At 39.2% G+C, this 15,327-nt stretch overlaps 1 long non-coding RNA gene across 1 annotated transcript in view; it reads right to left on the bottom strand.

Moving 5' to 3' along the window:
* Positions 1 to 446: 446 nt before the first annotated feature.
* Positions 447 to 15,327, bottom strand: part of LOC115836354 — a 41,281-nt gene continuing 26,400 nt past the window's right edge. The window contains exons 2-3 of the long non-coding RNA XR_004031373.1: positions 2,117 to 2,247; positions 447 to 562 (exon numbers count right to left, since the gene is read on the bottom strand). This is a non-coding gene — a long non-coding RNA (uncharacterized LOC115836354). The remainder of the gene's footprint in view (positions 563 to 2,116; positions 2,248 to 15,327) is intronic.

Here is a 15,327-nt window from a genome sequence, read left to right as displayed (position 1 = left end):
TTTTACACTACTTAGAATGGTGCCCTTATTCTATAGATGAGGGAAAAGTCCAGGTGATTTATGCACTGGTTAGCTGTGTTGGGATTGGAATATATTGCCCTTTCACATGCTACCATCTTGATGGGAGGTAGTTCAACCTTTTCAATTTGAAATCTGTATTTCGAAGACCTACATAATGTTACCTCTCTGGGAAACATGAATAATTTTGTAGAGGAAATCACACAACGGTCATTTTAAGGCCATCTAAGAGAAATAGGATTCTGTTAAACAGGTCATAGGATCCCAGATGCCCCTGAATCATGAGACCTAGAAAGCTAGAGAGTAAGGCTATGCTTGATGCAGTCTGTAGGCACTTGGCAAGTGTTTGTACAGTAATTACTGGACTGGATAAATAAGTATAAATACGTCTTTTTCAAAAGAGAATTCTCATGTGACTCACTTTCACTGTTGACATTCCTATATGGTGTATGTTGTTTTTAATTGAATTATTCTGAATAAGTGGGGTAGGACCAATGGATTCCAGAGTATGTATTTTCTCTTTCATACTCTTATTTCTAAGGGTCTGAAAGAAGAAAAACAAATACAATGTTAGACTGCATTAAAGAATGTACAATAGTCCCCCCACCCCTTATCCACAGGGGATATACTTCAAGACCCTCAGTGGATGCCTGAAACTGCAGATGGCACCGAACCCGATTGCCATCAATCGGAACATGTTTCTGTTCACGTCTTCCACCTACACATTTAATGCCTTTTCATCTTAATTAAGCACTTATGCACTGTGGCCATAACTTTTGCAGTTTGAGGTGCAACCACAGAACTAGTATAAAGTTCTTTTTCCTTCTTCACAATTTCATGGATAAACGATTTTCATCATAAACTTTAGCAACATCAGTATATATATTTTTTCTTTCCTTATTAAGTTGAGAACTTTCATCTTTTCACTTAAAGGATGCACTTTACTTTTCTTTGGCGTAGCCAGATTGCTAGCATCACTACTCTCATGCTTTGGGGACATTACTAAGTAAAATGTGGGTTAGTTGAACACAGCACTGTGAAATGGCGACAGCCGATCCTGCTCATCGAGATGCTCTCTATGTGATTCATGGGCAAGGAGTGCATACAGTGTGGATATGCTGGACAAAGAGATGATTCACGTCCCAGGCAGGATGGAGCGGGATGGTGTAAGATTTCATCACACTACTCAGAATGGTGTGCAATTTAAAACTTATGAATTGTTTATTTCTGGAATTTTCCATTTAATATTTCCAGATGACAGTTGGGCCAGGGTAACTGAAACTGCAGAAGGCAAAACCATGGATGGTGCAGGGGGCTGTGGGGCTGGTGGGGGACTGTGGGGGGAGTGGCAGGACTACTGTATCATGTTTAGGGTCAAGGGAGACAGTCTTCACGCTACCCTTTGGGCTGATTCTGACTACTTTGGAATTGTTTTTATCAGTTGCCAGCAATATAATTTAAGGAGGACATTGATTAAGTGTTCATTGGTGACAATGGACGATAAAAATATTAGAGCCAAATATCAGCCACTGTAAATTTTTTTCATTAAATCTTACAAAACCCTTGTGAGATAGACATCTCAAAGATAAAAAAAAAAAAGAAGCTCAGATAAATTTATTAATCTAAGGACAGCTACTAAACAGTGGAGCTGGGATTTGAACTCAGGGCTGTCTGACACCTAAACACCATCAAAACAGCTAATGTAGTTAAGCATTAGTTAAATTCTAGGCATTGTTCTAAGTGCATTATTTCATTAACCCTAACAAAAAATCCTTTTTCTGAGGATTGGAAATACCTATTATTTCCTTTTACAGGTAATGAAGCTGACACTTAGAGAGATTGAGTAATCTACCCATGTCTCTCTGACCCAGGTCTGACCACCATACTATTGCCTGCAGATGAAGAGGAGCAACATATTGTATCCTGTGTTGCTCTAGAGAGCAGAATTAGGACTTAGAAGAGCATTCTAAGAATTGCTCTGTGCCACCAAATGGGTGGCAGACTTCTAGACAAGTCTTCTGGACTTGTCAGCATCAACTACAAGTGAGCTGGTGAGAGAAAACAAACATCACTATCCAGGGGCTTTTGCTGGACTTACTGAATGTAATAGAGATGGGATTGGATTGTCTCTAATGTCTGTTTCACGAATAGAGTTCTGTAAATAGTCTGTCTTTTCTGAGGCCATTGTATTTTCAGTATTAGGTCATTTAGTTGACTAAACTGTGTATTCTGTAAAGAGAGAAAGGGATAGGGAGAGAAAGGAGACTGTTACTTTTATCTTCATGTCCTTTGCTCTCCCACATGCATACCCCACCTCTAGCTCTTACACTCAAACATCTACACTTGCAGCTTACTGTAGATGCCACTGTCCTTTTCCACATTTGGATGAGTAGATTTCTCACTCCCAACCCTGATTTTGAAAATAAGGTGTTTCTACATCTTTCATTTTATTTTTAAAAATAAAAGTTGGACCACTGTTTAGATATATTAATCATTTTTCCCAAAACTCATGTTTGGTCATCTAAAAGCCTGTGTCTAGAAGTTGTGAGGAATAGTTGAAGCTTTCATCAATGTAAAGCTTGGGTAATACTCTACTGCCAAAAGTAGTTAATTAATTTCTGCAAAGTTAAGGTAGTAGAAATGGGAGCTCTGATCTGTTTTGAGAAACGCGTACAAAATTAATGTTTTCCCAGAGAAGCATTTTCCAATGTCTCCATCTAATTTGGTTCCATTCTGAAGAGAAGCACAATGATGCTTCAGCAACTTGAAATTTTACTAAGTGAACTAACTAATCCTGCCTTTGAAACAGTGGACTGGGGCTCAAAAGACAAGCTTCTTAGACTAATACTGGGCACTTTCTCTTTTCTCACTCTCTCTTTAGTCCCTTTTCTTTCTCCTTCTCTTATCTTTTCACTTTGGTAACTATTAGGTTTCAAAAATGCATCTGTAGCTGTTTATTTTACATGTGTCTGATTTTATGAGTTTATGGGCTCCTGAAAATTAAATTAATTTTAAATGAGCTTTAATTACTAATGCTTTGGGCCATTGCCTTTAACAAAGTCAACATAACAGTCAGGGTTACCTTAGTTTGTCTCTTTGAAGAATGTAGTCATTCATTTGGGCTCTTATTTAACAGAGCAGCTTTCTAACTGGAAAAACAAATAAATAAAACCACTGCTATATTTGAATGCCTGAATTTATTTCTTTTCCAGAAATAGCCACCTTTGATTTAAGAAACAGGATTTTAAGTGTGCATTAAAGGATTCTTTTTGTTAATAATATCTTGTTATTTTTCAGAAGAGGAGAGGATCCTATTCATAATATTATGCTATGTAAATGCAGAGGCCGAGGTTGAATCATGACCTGAAGGTCTGAATTCTGTTCCTAGCTTGGTGCAGAGTGCTTTGTATGTAACATTAGCAAAATCGGCTTACTTCTTATTACAGTGCCCCCTTGCAAATTAAGGGTAATCAACTCCTAGTTCAAAAGTGAAGGGATAATGAGATAATGTTCAAAATGGCTTTTAAGTTTCTACCTATAGAGGTTGAAGGTGAAAAAAAGAACATTGCAATGTCTGTGGATATCCCCCCTCCCAGGAGGGAAGGCTACTCATGTTGTTCCCCATGGAATGTTCTCTTCAATCAGGGGCCATCACTTGAGTGGTTTGATAATAATAAGCTTAGATTGACTGCAGATAAAAATGGGAAAGGTTGATTAAGTCATTTAGTCCCTTGACAATTTTGCAAACCAAGCGATTCTTATAAGCATCAGTTTTAAACTGTGCAATACAGGGACCCGACAAATAACCAACATCCTTGATTCCACATATTGCAGGATTTCAGCTATTTCTCCCCAAAATTAATATCAAATTTCCATTATCTAAATATACCCTATTATTATCCGTGATTCCCAAGTGGTTTCTACCTCTTTTATCTCTCTCAGTTGAAAATGTGCTAAAATACACAAGTAATGAAAACACCCATGGTTGCCAGTAGGTTAATTCTTTAATCAGTTAAACTGATGGTATAGTATCACAGAAATACAATTCTTTCTAAGCAGAATATTACATCTACACTCCCGTCTTCACTTCATGTCCAGGCATATGAGACTAGAAGATAATTAGAATAGAAGACATATTAGTATAGAAAAGAAACACAGTGATTTAAAATAAAAAAACTTCAACTATAAACATTCTAAGACAAGTTCAGAAAGAAAAAAATAATTCTTCTAGATTCTCTCTCAAATTTACTTCACACTTATATTTAAAGCGGCTCCCAGGCCGGGCACGGTGGCTCAAGCCTGTAATCCCAGCACTTTGGGAGGCCGAGGCGGGCGGATCACGAGGTCAGGAGATCGAGACCATCCTGGCTAACAGGGTGAAACCCCGTCTCTACTAAAAATACAAAAAATTAGCCGGGCGTGTTGGCGGGCGCCTGTAGTCCCAGCTACTCGGGAGGCTGAGGCAGGAGAATGGCGTGAACCCGGGAGGCGGAGCTTGCAGTGAGCCGAGATAGCGCCACTGCACTCCAGCCTGGGGGACAGAGCAAGACTCCGTCTCAAAAAAATAAATAAAGCGGCTCCCAATAATAATGTTTCAGTCACACAGTATATCTAAATGTGCAAAGCCAAGTAATGTACAAGTCATTATTTATTAATAAGAGTAACATATTGCATGTGTCTAATACCTTACAGTTTCCAAAATGCTTAAACTTACTCTTTATAATATCTGCTTATTTTTTCTCAAAACATTTTTAAAATAAGTTATCTATGTAATTGCCTCACCTATAGTGGAAGTCATCTTTATTTATTCATTACTTGTTGGGTTCATGACTATTTGAAAATTTTAAAAGTAGGCGATGTCTAAGAATACCTCAGAAGCCGATTCCATGTTATGTATAAATACTGTCATAAGCAGACACATGTATACATGCACACACACTTACATACACTCAGCTTCTTCTTTGTCGTGGCTGGTATTCCTAGAAAGAAATTACTTTTCTTTCAAATCCCCCTTGATAACTCACATTATATGTGATTTCTTTCAGCAGTTACTCACCATTGAGGACTTTTCTATAAAGGCAAAGAACCTGGATAGAAGAAAATTGAGTCATAGGAAGGAAAAAAATACTGTGAAGAAGAAAATTTAGTTGGGTACAAGAGGGAAAAGCTAACGACATCTTTTTTTTTTTTTTTCTTGAGATGCAGTCTTGCTTTGTCACCAGGCTGGAGTGCTGTGGTGTGATCTCAGCTCACTGCAACCTCCGCTTCCTGGGTTCAAGCGATTCTCCTGGCTCAGCCTCCAGAGTATCTGGGATTACAGGTGCCTGCCACCACAACTGGCTAATTTTTGTATTTTTATAGTGGAGGTGGGGTTTCACTATGTTGGCCAGGCTGGTCTCGAACTCCTGACCTCAGGTGATCCACCCGCCTCGGCCTCCCTAAGTGCTGGGGGATTACAGGCTTGAGCCACTGTGCCCGGCCCATCTTTTTAAAGTTATATGGCCACTTCCAAAAACTGTGCTTTCCTCTGTTATATATAATTTAAGTTCCATGTGGATTCTTAACACTTTAAAATAAAACTGTATTTTCTTGTTCTGAATAATGTTATATAGAGATCACCATTTTAAAAAATAAACAATGCCTGATAATTGGTTTTGTGAAGTAAGCAGGAGCAGTGAAATTGACCATAGGGGAACCTCAGAAAGGATGCAATGGTTGGGGCGGGGGGGGCACTTTACACAGTAAAATAAAGGTGTTTGGGACACAGACATGAGCACCATTTAGACAGTATGCTTGTGATACTAAATCACAGAACTTTATTGATGAAGGGGCATCAAGTTCATCTTTAATTTTTTGCCCACACATCTTAGATAATTGTATACACATAAGGGGTGTCCAGTAAAGATTTCTTCACCAGCATATTTTATCATTGTTGCACCCCTCACTCCTCATCCCAGCCACACTGGACTTTCACCACTTCCCTAAACGTTCAAGGCTTCTTCCTGCATCAACGCCTTTGCAAATGTTGAAACAGTCACCAGCAACAGCACTGACCTAGACGTGGTAGGTCTGCCACAAGGATGAATAATACAGTTGGTTCTGCAGATGAGAGGTGTGACGTACTGAATTTTGTGCTATTGGGGCCACAGAAGTGGGACACTAAAACATGCTGTCAAAGAGAGCACAGAGCAATGGGATGGCATAGCATCAAGGGGGGAATCTTGGAAGTAGCCAGGCAGTAAGAGGAAGAAGAGGAGGCATCAAAGGAGACAGAGAAGTGGTCACGGAAATAGGAGTATCAGCTTGGAGCAGCATCTTGGGAGACAAAGAGTTGTAAGAAAGCATATACTACCAGTACTGGAAAGATACTGTGCTAACTAAGCACAGTGCCTGCTACTAGAAAGCACTTCATAGGCCCCGTTTCCCTTCATTTATTCACTTATCCTTTTATTCATTCAACAAATATGCCTGTGTAGCTACTGAGTACTAGGTACTAATAAGATGGAAGTGAACAAGACAGAAATTGTTCCTATTCTATCATAATGCTTACAATCTGGAGGAAAGGGAATGGGGCGAGAAGAGACAATGAAAAAATTAAAATTAACGTAAATAATATTGGGTGTCAAAAAATGCTATAAAGAGAAACAAGAGGATAGAAAGATCAGATGGTGTTACATTGGGTAGGGTAGCCAGGAGAAACCTCTCTGATAGGGGGATTTATTTATTTATTTACTTACGTATGTATTTATGGTTTTGTTATTTTTTTAAATATATTTCCATAAGTTATTGGGGTACAGGTGCAATTTGGTTAGAGTTCTTCAGTGGTGATTTGTGAGATTTTGGTGCACCCATCACCTGAGCAGTACACATTGCACCCACCATATGTATAGTCTTTTATCTCTCCCCCCTCCCACTTTCCCCCCAAGTCCCCAAAGTCCATTGTGTCATTTGTATGCCTCTGTGTCCTCATAGCTTAGCTCTCACATATCAGTGAGAACATACGATGTTTGGTTTTCCATTCCTGGGTTACCTCACTTAGAATAATAGTCTCCAGTCTCATCCAGGTCACTGCAAATGCTGTTAATTCAATCCTTTTTATGGCTGTGTAGTACTCCATTGTACATATACACCACAGTTTCTTTATCCACTCATTGATTGATGGGCATTTGGGTTGGTTCCAGGATTTTGCAACTGTGACTTGTGCTGCTATAAACATGCATGTGCAAGTGTCTTCCTCAAATAATGACTTATTTCCCTCTGGGTAGATACCCAGTAATGGGATTGCTGGATCAAATGGTAGTTCTATTTTTAGTTCTTTAAGGAACCTCCACACTGTTTTCCATAGTGGCTGTACTAGTTTACATTCCCATCAGCAGTGTAGAAGTGCTCCTGATAGGGGGATTTAAATGGAGAACAGAATGAAGTGACGCATGTGATGTTAGGAGTTGTGATGATGGACTGATGATGATGATGATTATGACGACAAGGATGAAGACTTGAAGAGGATTGTGTCAAGGTGCAAAGAGAAAGAGACAAGAGTATTATAAGAAGGAGAAAAAGACCAACAGTTTGAATGCAATAGAGATGTCAAAATAAGATAAGGATGGGAAAAATGTTTATTGGATTGTTTGATTTGACAATTAAGGAGGTTGGTGACCCTAAAGAGAGCAGTTGCAGTGACTTGCTTGGAAGGAAAATCAGCTGCAGAAGATTAAGGGCATAATAGAATGTGGATGCAGGGGAGATGTCTTATAAAAGTTTAGCAATGGGCTGGGTGCACTGGCTCACGCCTGTAATCCCAGCACTTTGGGAGGCCGAGGTGGATGGATCATTTGAGCTCAGGAGTTTGAGACCAGCCTGAGCAAAAATGCAAAACTCCATCTCTACAAAAAAAAAAAAAAAAAAAAAGCAAAAAACGGCCGGGCGTGGTGGCTCATGCCTGTAATCCCAGCACTTTGGGAGGCTGAGGCAGGCAGATCACGAGGTCAGGAGATCAAGACCATCCTGGCTAACACGGTGAAACCCCATCTTTACTAAAAATACAAAAAATTAGCCGGGCGTGGTGGTGGGTGCCTGTAGTCCCAGCTACTCGGGAGGCTGAGGCAGGAGAATGGCGTGAACCTGGGAGGCGGAATTTGCATTGAGCCGAGATCAATGCAAACTGCACTCGAGCCTGGGCGACAGAGCGAGACTTCGTCTCAAAAAAAAAGCAAAAAAAGGAGAAAAGTTTAGCAATGAAATAAAGGATGTGTAGGGAGTAGCTAGATGCAAAAATTATATAAAACTAGTTTTTAAAAACATTTGTTTTCCCCTCTAGACGAGGGCTTCTCCACTTTGAAACAATTCATATTTTGAGCCGGATGATTCTTTGTTGTGGGGGCAGGCAATGGGGCTACCCTGTGCATTGTAGGAAATTCTGCAACAGCTCTGACCTCTATCCACCAGATGCCAGTATCACCCCTCCACCCAACTTGACAACCAAAATGATTCCAGACATTGCTAAATGTCCCCTATAGGTAAAATTGTCCCCAGTTTAGAACAACTGCTCTAGACTGAGGATATCTATGTATGTTTGAAACGATGAAGAAGGAGCCCATGGAGAAGAAGAGAAAAAAGATATTGAAAAGGGAAAATCTTAAATGTGAAGATCTACAGTCAGTTAGTTCAACGTGTTTCCCTGCGAGTGACAAAAAGCAGAATTATAGGGACTGTTAATAAATACTTTGTTTTATGAGTTAAGGAACAAATGTTGTCATTCTAAATTAAGAAGGGGCATTCAAGCTGAAAATTAAAAGAAAAAAATATATTTGTTGTAACAATTTGGAAATCAGCATGCAAACTCTCAAGGAAATGCAGTATTATTAAGAAATGGAAACCATTAGCTATTTTTTATATATTCATAGAATTAAGACAAATAAGCAAATAGTTCAAGTTGGAGAGCAGATCATGTGATCCACAAGTTGTCCCTTATTCTGGGAAGTCCTTAATTTGGGATTGAAGACAGATGTTTCTAATGTGACTCATGTATTTTTACCACTTTCTCATGGGCATGGACTGAGATTCTTCCTCTGTCTCCTGGTGATGTCAGCATCATGTTTACATAGAATGGGCCTGCCTAAGTCAAAGCTAGCCCTAAGTCACATGTCACATGGTAAAAATACATAAGCAGGCTTCTCTTTAGATGGATGATAGTTGTGACCTCTAGGAGAATAAACTTATTTTCTGGGTTGAGTATATAAAGTTTAGAAATTGGGGAATGTTCTAGAATAACAGCATTTCAAAGTTGGGAGGAATCATTGTGATTACTTCACAATCATAAGTTCTCAGGTTGTCAAGTATGGTGCATTAAAGATAAAAAATTATGTCTCCTGTAAGAGAACGAATGTGAACATGCTACTTGGCAATTAAGTTCTTTTCTTCCTAAATTAAAATCAAATGTTAATCTGCATCTGAAAAGGCAACTGGCACTTATTGTGAACCTACTATATACGGGAAATTATTGGAGTTATTTTATACATATAATGTTTTTGAAGCTTAATGACAACTCGCTGAGCCAAGTATTATTCCCATGCAAGGGAGGAAAACTAGCAATCACACAGGCATACTGCAAAACCCGGCAATATAGAAACAGCTGTTTTATGTCCACAGTTTATCTTTGGACATTCTCTCCCCAGTGATTTTTACTAGTCTCTGATGAGATCTCAGCTTCTTTTTAAGGGTGAACACATGAACTGAACTACTTTGGGACTGATAATCAGGTGGTTTATTTTGTTCAGCCAGTCCCTATCCAGTACAGTTAATTCTACAGATCTGACTTCTTCCGCTCACTTTGTGCCTGTCAGAGCACCCTTCTACATCTCCTGGCACACCTTTCCAGCAACACACTATGGCAATGATCCATTGAGAGTCAAACGAAGTGTCACAAAGAAGCAATTTTCTTTGAGATTTGAAATAAGGACTTGAGTTTGCCCATTGGCCTTCCTGTAGATAGTCATGATATTTTAATTTGGTACAGGTTTTGTAAGCAAGTTCATTGGGTGAAAGATTTGTTGGAATTTGTTAAATCCAAAAGAATAAAAAACCTTTAGGCCATCATTAATTTCTTATAAGTGACCGATTTCCATTACAAGGACCCTTTCATTGGATGAGTAGTTCTGGTCTAATGTATACATTTTCTTAACTTTCATAGGAAGCATGACTATGTGCTATAGCTATATATTTACATTTTTATCTATATCTGCTGCTCCAAATATTTTCTTGGTTTTCTTCCTTGCTTGCTTTTCACTTGGCTCTTAGGAGCCCAAACAACCCACAATAACTTGCTGACTATATTTAACCCAGAAAAAAAGAATGTCTGGGATAAGCTTCACTTCTCATAAAAAAGTAAAAAGTGACATACCGAACTGATTTTAAAAATATATGTATCTGTGGATGTAAGCGTCAGGACATTCAGTGTAAAAGCATCCCATGAGTCTCTAATCCAACATCTCACTCAATGGAGCAAGGGATCCATCCCCAGTGGGCTTGCAGATGAAGTAATTTCCAAGGCATAGTTGGGTGGGCAAGTGGAGAAAGATAGAAGAATGGCCGCCGTGGCTATGAGGTGGTCAGTGAGAGAGACAAATCCCTTCCCCCACTCCCATGGCCGGGTGTGCCACTCTTCCTCTATACAAAGACAATTTGCTTTTCATGTAGTAATGAAGAACAATGTTTAACAGACAAAGGAGCTTCTAGTTTATTATTGTGCTGTCTTTGACTAGAGCTAGATGCTGGGAAAAATGGTAATTCACAGTGTGAATGCTTCTTTTCCAGCCGTACGGGTTATGGCTGAGCATGTACATTGTATATTGCAGATGGTACAATAGTGAACACTGTGAGAACGAGGAAAGAATGAATTACGACCTTTTTTTTCTTGCTAGCCAAGAAACCAGGAATTTCTTCACAGTGATTTTTATTTATATCTGTGTGTGTGTGTGTCTGTGTCTGTGTGTGCGCGCGCAGTCAATCATGGGTTATTCCTTAGCAATATGCGCTGCTGGATTCTGATAAATGATTTTAGGTTTCAGAATTTTTAAATTAATGTATAAAATCTACCATGATGCTCTTAGAACACCTGTGTTCTCCTGCTTTTTTTCCCCCTAGTTGACTGATACAAGGCACAGGTGGTGCCTAATTAACTTATTTCATGCAAATAAAAACATACTGCATGATTTCTTCTCCTTAACTATATAACCACTGACACACGATGGTGCTGATTAAAGCAACAAACTTTGGGAGGGGAGAATTTAGCATCTTTAGTCAGTTCTCCTATGCTGAAGGGATTTATGATCCATGTAAATCTGATTTAAATGGAAAAGTGATGGGAATGTGTATTTCCTATGCAAGAAAATGATTTTCCTCTATTTAGTCTTTTCTCTATGTCATAGGACACTCAGTGATACAGAATTGAAAAAGAGAAAGACCAGATTTCCCATGGAGATGGAGAAATTGGAAGCTCAGATGAGGAACCATCTCATATAAGCAAGCTTATGTGTTTTGATTTCATGTTCAGATATTCTTATCAATGATTTCCAGAAAGTGACATTGATTTGCTTTGGAAACAATGATAGAAAAACAGCGAATGTGTACCGGAATGCTTTTAGAGTTCTAAAATCATACTGGAAAATGTCCGAGCATTCCAACACAGCTATAAACAGTACCATGCTGTATTTATGGGGGGTGGCAAGTCTGTTTTTAAAAGTCTTTGCGATATTATTTCTATGTTTTTAATTTATTGAATTAAAGCCAGATTTATTCAATTAAGATAATACACTTCAAGGTTAACTGCCATTTGCTGTTCATTTAGGCAAGCTATTGTACAGTTATGTAAATTTCATGAACAGAGACACTACTTGAGCGTCTTAATTACAAGCAAAAAGTGTCATTTAAATATGAATTAAGTGAATAGTTGCCTGTATTTCCTGTTTCTGTATTTTCTGTCTTCTACCCAATGATCCATACTGTGTTATAAGATTTTTCTTTTTCCTGTGAAAGAAAAACACCTTCACTATGAAATATTAAAAAAAAGAAGTAGGGAAACATGTAAAAACGCCATTGTTATTGCATTGATTAGTACTCAGAGCCATTTCTGAATAATAGGGTACCCGGTTTTTTCAGTTGGCCACTGATAGTCATTCTCATATTGTTACTGAGATCTAAAAATTATTTCAGCTTATGCTGGGGGAAATAATTTGCTACATGTGTCATTTGCTCCAATTCATTATATATGTGAGTTCATTTTTTTAAAAAAATCCTCTTTTAAAAGTACTAATTTATAACACATCCAAACATTTAGTCTTCCTTACTCCAATGCCGGGCTGTGCATATTTTTATCATTCTTTTATCTTTGTCAAAAGCAACATTTATTTTCAATTTAGAACTGTCACACCCATATTTGTGTTTAGCAAATGTGACCCATGACCTGATACTTTGCTGATTTCTGTGAAACAATTCCCATGCATCTTGGACTTACTGACCAACATTGTTTTTGTTTGTTTCTGTGTTTTGGATGATTCTTGTGTATATATAAAAATGACCTAGAGACAAATCTGGCATTAATCATGAAGAAAGGCAAGGATTCACAATTAGTTAATGAAAACCACACCTCTGTTCTGTGGAGTCAGTTCCCAGCTCCTGTCTCCAGCCTGGGACGTAGATGCAGCCTGGGAAGATATTCCCAGCACCCCCCAAGGTAGATCCTGCATGCTCCCCCAGGAGTGAGAAGTTCACTATTCACTCAGTGCTTGCATCATCTTTTCCAACATGTTCCCACTGATACATTAAAGGAATTAATTGCTCATAATGATCTCACCATCTGTTAACAGAGGTTCATACCTACAGGCTGGTGGCATGCGGTGGTTCTATTCAGGGATCAATAGGCAATGCCGGGCGAACGCTTTCCCACATTGCCTGCCTTTGCACGCTGAAAGGGGGAGGAGGGCTCGGTGCCGGCCATCTGCTCCTTGTCTTTCTGTGCGAGACCTTGATGCGGTCCAGCACAGCTCTGATCTGACTCCAGTCCGATTGGAATGTGGCTGATCTGAGAGCCTCTCAAAGCTCTGAAAGTGAGTCAAAAGGAGATGCCCATTGTCCGGCATGGCTGAAAGAAAATGATCACTTTAAAATTCATAACTCCCAGGTGCCTGCCATCTATTCATGGGAAAAACCCTCTGAACTTCTCTTCATTAAAGAGAGGGGAGTCTTGCTAAAAAGAGAGAAAAGGAAGTAGTTTGTGGGAATGTGCAGGGGATTTTCAAGCTAAACAAATGAGGAATTTGGAATTTTTCACTTGTATTAAAAGAACTGTGTAGGAAGGAGAAGCCCTTATTTAAAAAAAAAAAAAAGGCGGGGAGAGAGGAGGCTTTCCTCGGACACTATAGCAACTAATAAAGAACATTTTAGTTTTTCTCCAGAGGAATTCAAAGATCACCCTGTCTTTTTACTTTTATTACCTGGAGCTGTGGAAACTTTCCCATTTGATTCTAAATAACATTCTTAGTCAATTTTCACTTCTATTCCACAGGGGTGCAGTTTGGGTGGGAATTTGGGGAAGAATGAGAGTCTGGGAAATTCCTAAATATGGTGTAGGACATCTATGGACACAGGGAAACTCAAATCCATCAGCTGTTGCATAGGAGAAGTTTATGCAGCAGGGCTACTTGCACCCAGTGGAAGCATCTGTCAGGAGAATTCTTTCTGTCCCTTGAAAACCAAAAGAGCCATTAGGAAATAGTAAAGAAATAATAAGAGAATCTCCGTGCCTTGGCAACTTAAGATTCAGAGCTGAGTCTCAGAGCTGTGGGAATCACAGGCCTGGTAGATCTTGGCTATTGGTCATTGTAGACAATCAATGTTGCATCAGAGTCACACAGGAGCTCAAAGAGGATTTATGGATTAATGGATTGAGAGCCAAACAAAAGTAGAAATAGAGAGACCTATGTTCTGTCTCTTGAAAATTTTTTAACATACAGATGATGACACTTAAGGCCCAAAGAGGTTAAGTGACACATGCTCAAAGTCACCCAGAGTTCGTTACAGGACCTGGGTTATAACCTCCACTTACAAGCAATTTAATTTCTAACACTTCATGCTGCCTCCGTTAATGGTGTGGGGTTTAAAAAATTATTTTTCCCCAGCTTTCCATCATTAAAACATAGATCAGTATCGCCAACCTAAATATTTAATAGTTCCCTTTAAAATAAATTATGAGCTTTAAAGAAGATTAAAAACACTAATATTCATTACTAACACAAAATAGAAAATCCGTCAAGTCAGGTACTAATATCTGACAGGAAATATTGAAATAAATGATAGAATCTATTGGCAAAACAGGATGGCAAAGTTTAGCTCTCTTGGACAACAATGGCCAAATAAAACAAGAAAGAAGAAAAGTAAAAATTGGCAATGATCAACGCAAAGCCAGAAAAGCACTCATTTGATAAGCAGGGAACCAAAAGGAGTAGGTGATGAGAAAGAGGTAGAAGAATCTAGAAATAATTCAAACTTCTGGAAGTGAGAGAAGGTATGTCTGACAGAATCAGTGTTACTGGCCCTTCTTAACGGATAAGAAGTTACCATCTGAACCATATTTTTTCTTTTCTTTTCTTTTTTTTTTTTTTGAGACAGAGTCTCGCTCTATTGCCCAGGCTGGAGTGCAGTGGTGCAATCTCGGCTCACTGCAAGCTCTGCCTCCCAGGTTCACGCCATTCTCCTGCCTCAGCCTCTCTGAGTAGCTGGGACTACAGGCGCCCGCCACCACGCCCGGCAAATTTTTTGTATTTTTTTTAGTAGAGACGGGGTTTCACCATGGTCTCGATCTCCTGCCCTCGTGATCTGCCCGCCTCGGCCTCCCAAAGTGCTGGGATTACAAGCGTGAGCCACCGTGCCCGGCCACCTGAACCATATTTTTTCTAGAAATTTCCATTCAGTCTGTTGAGAGTCTTTGTTTTGCATGGCTTTTCCTCTGTGAGAGCCTATCTCTAATTTTCAGTGCAGTGGACAGGAACATAAAATTCTTTGGACAGAATTGTGACATATTTATAGGAGGTTTAGGTAGAAAAAAAGAAATCCAAGTTAATTGTAGATTTGTTTCCTAATCCAATGTGATTTTTTTTTCTTTTTTTTCTTTATTTTTTGAGACAGAGTCTTGCTCTGTTGCCTAGGCTGGAGTGCAGGGTTGCGATCTCGGCTCACTGCAAGCTCCGCCTCCAGGGTTCACGCCATTCTCCTGCCTCAGCCGCTCAAGTAGCTGGGACTACAGTCGCCCGCCAC

The sequence above is a fragment of the Nomascus leucogenys genome, chromosome 8 (assembly GCF_006542625.1).
Source record: "Nomascus leucogenys isolate Asia chromosome 8, Asia_NLE_v1, whole genome shotgun sequence".
Taxonomy (NCBI): domain Eukaryota; kingdom Metazoa; phylum Chordata; class Mammalia; order Primates; family Hylobatidae; genus Nomascus; species Nomascus leucogenys.
The sequence above is the reverse complement of the archived record's forward strand: the minus strand, read 5'-3'. Positions and strand labels throughout refer to the sequence as shown.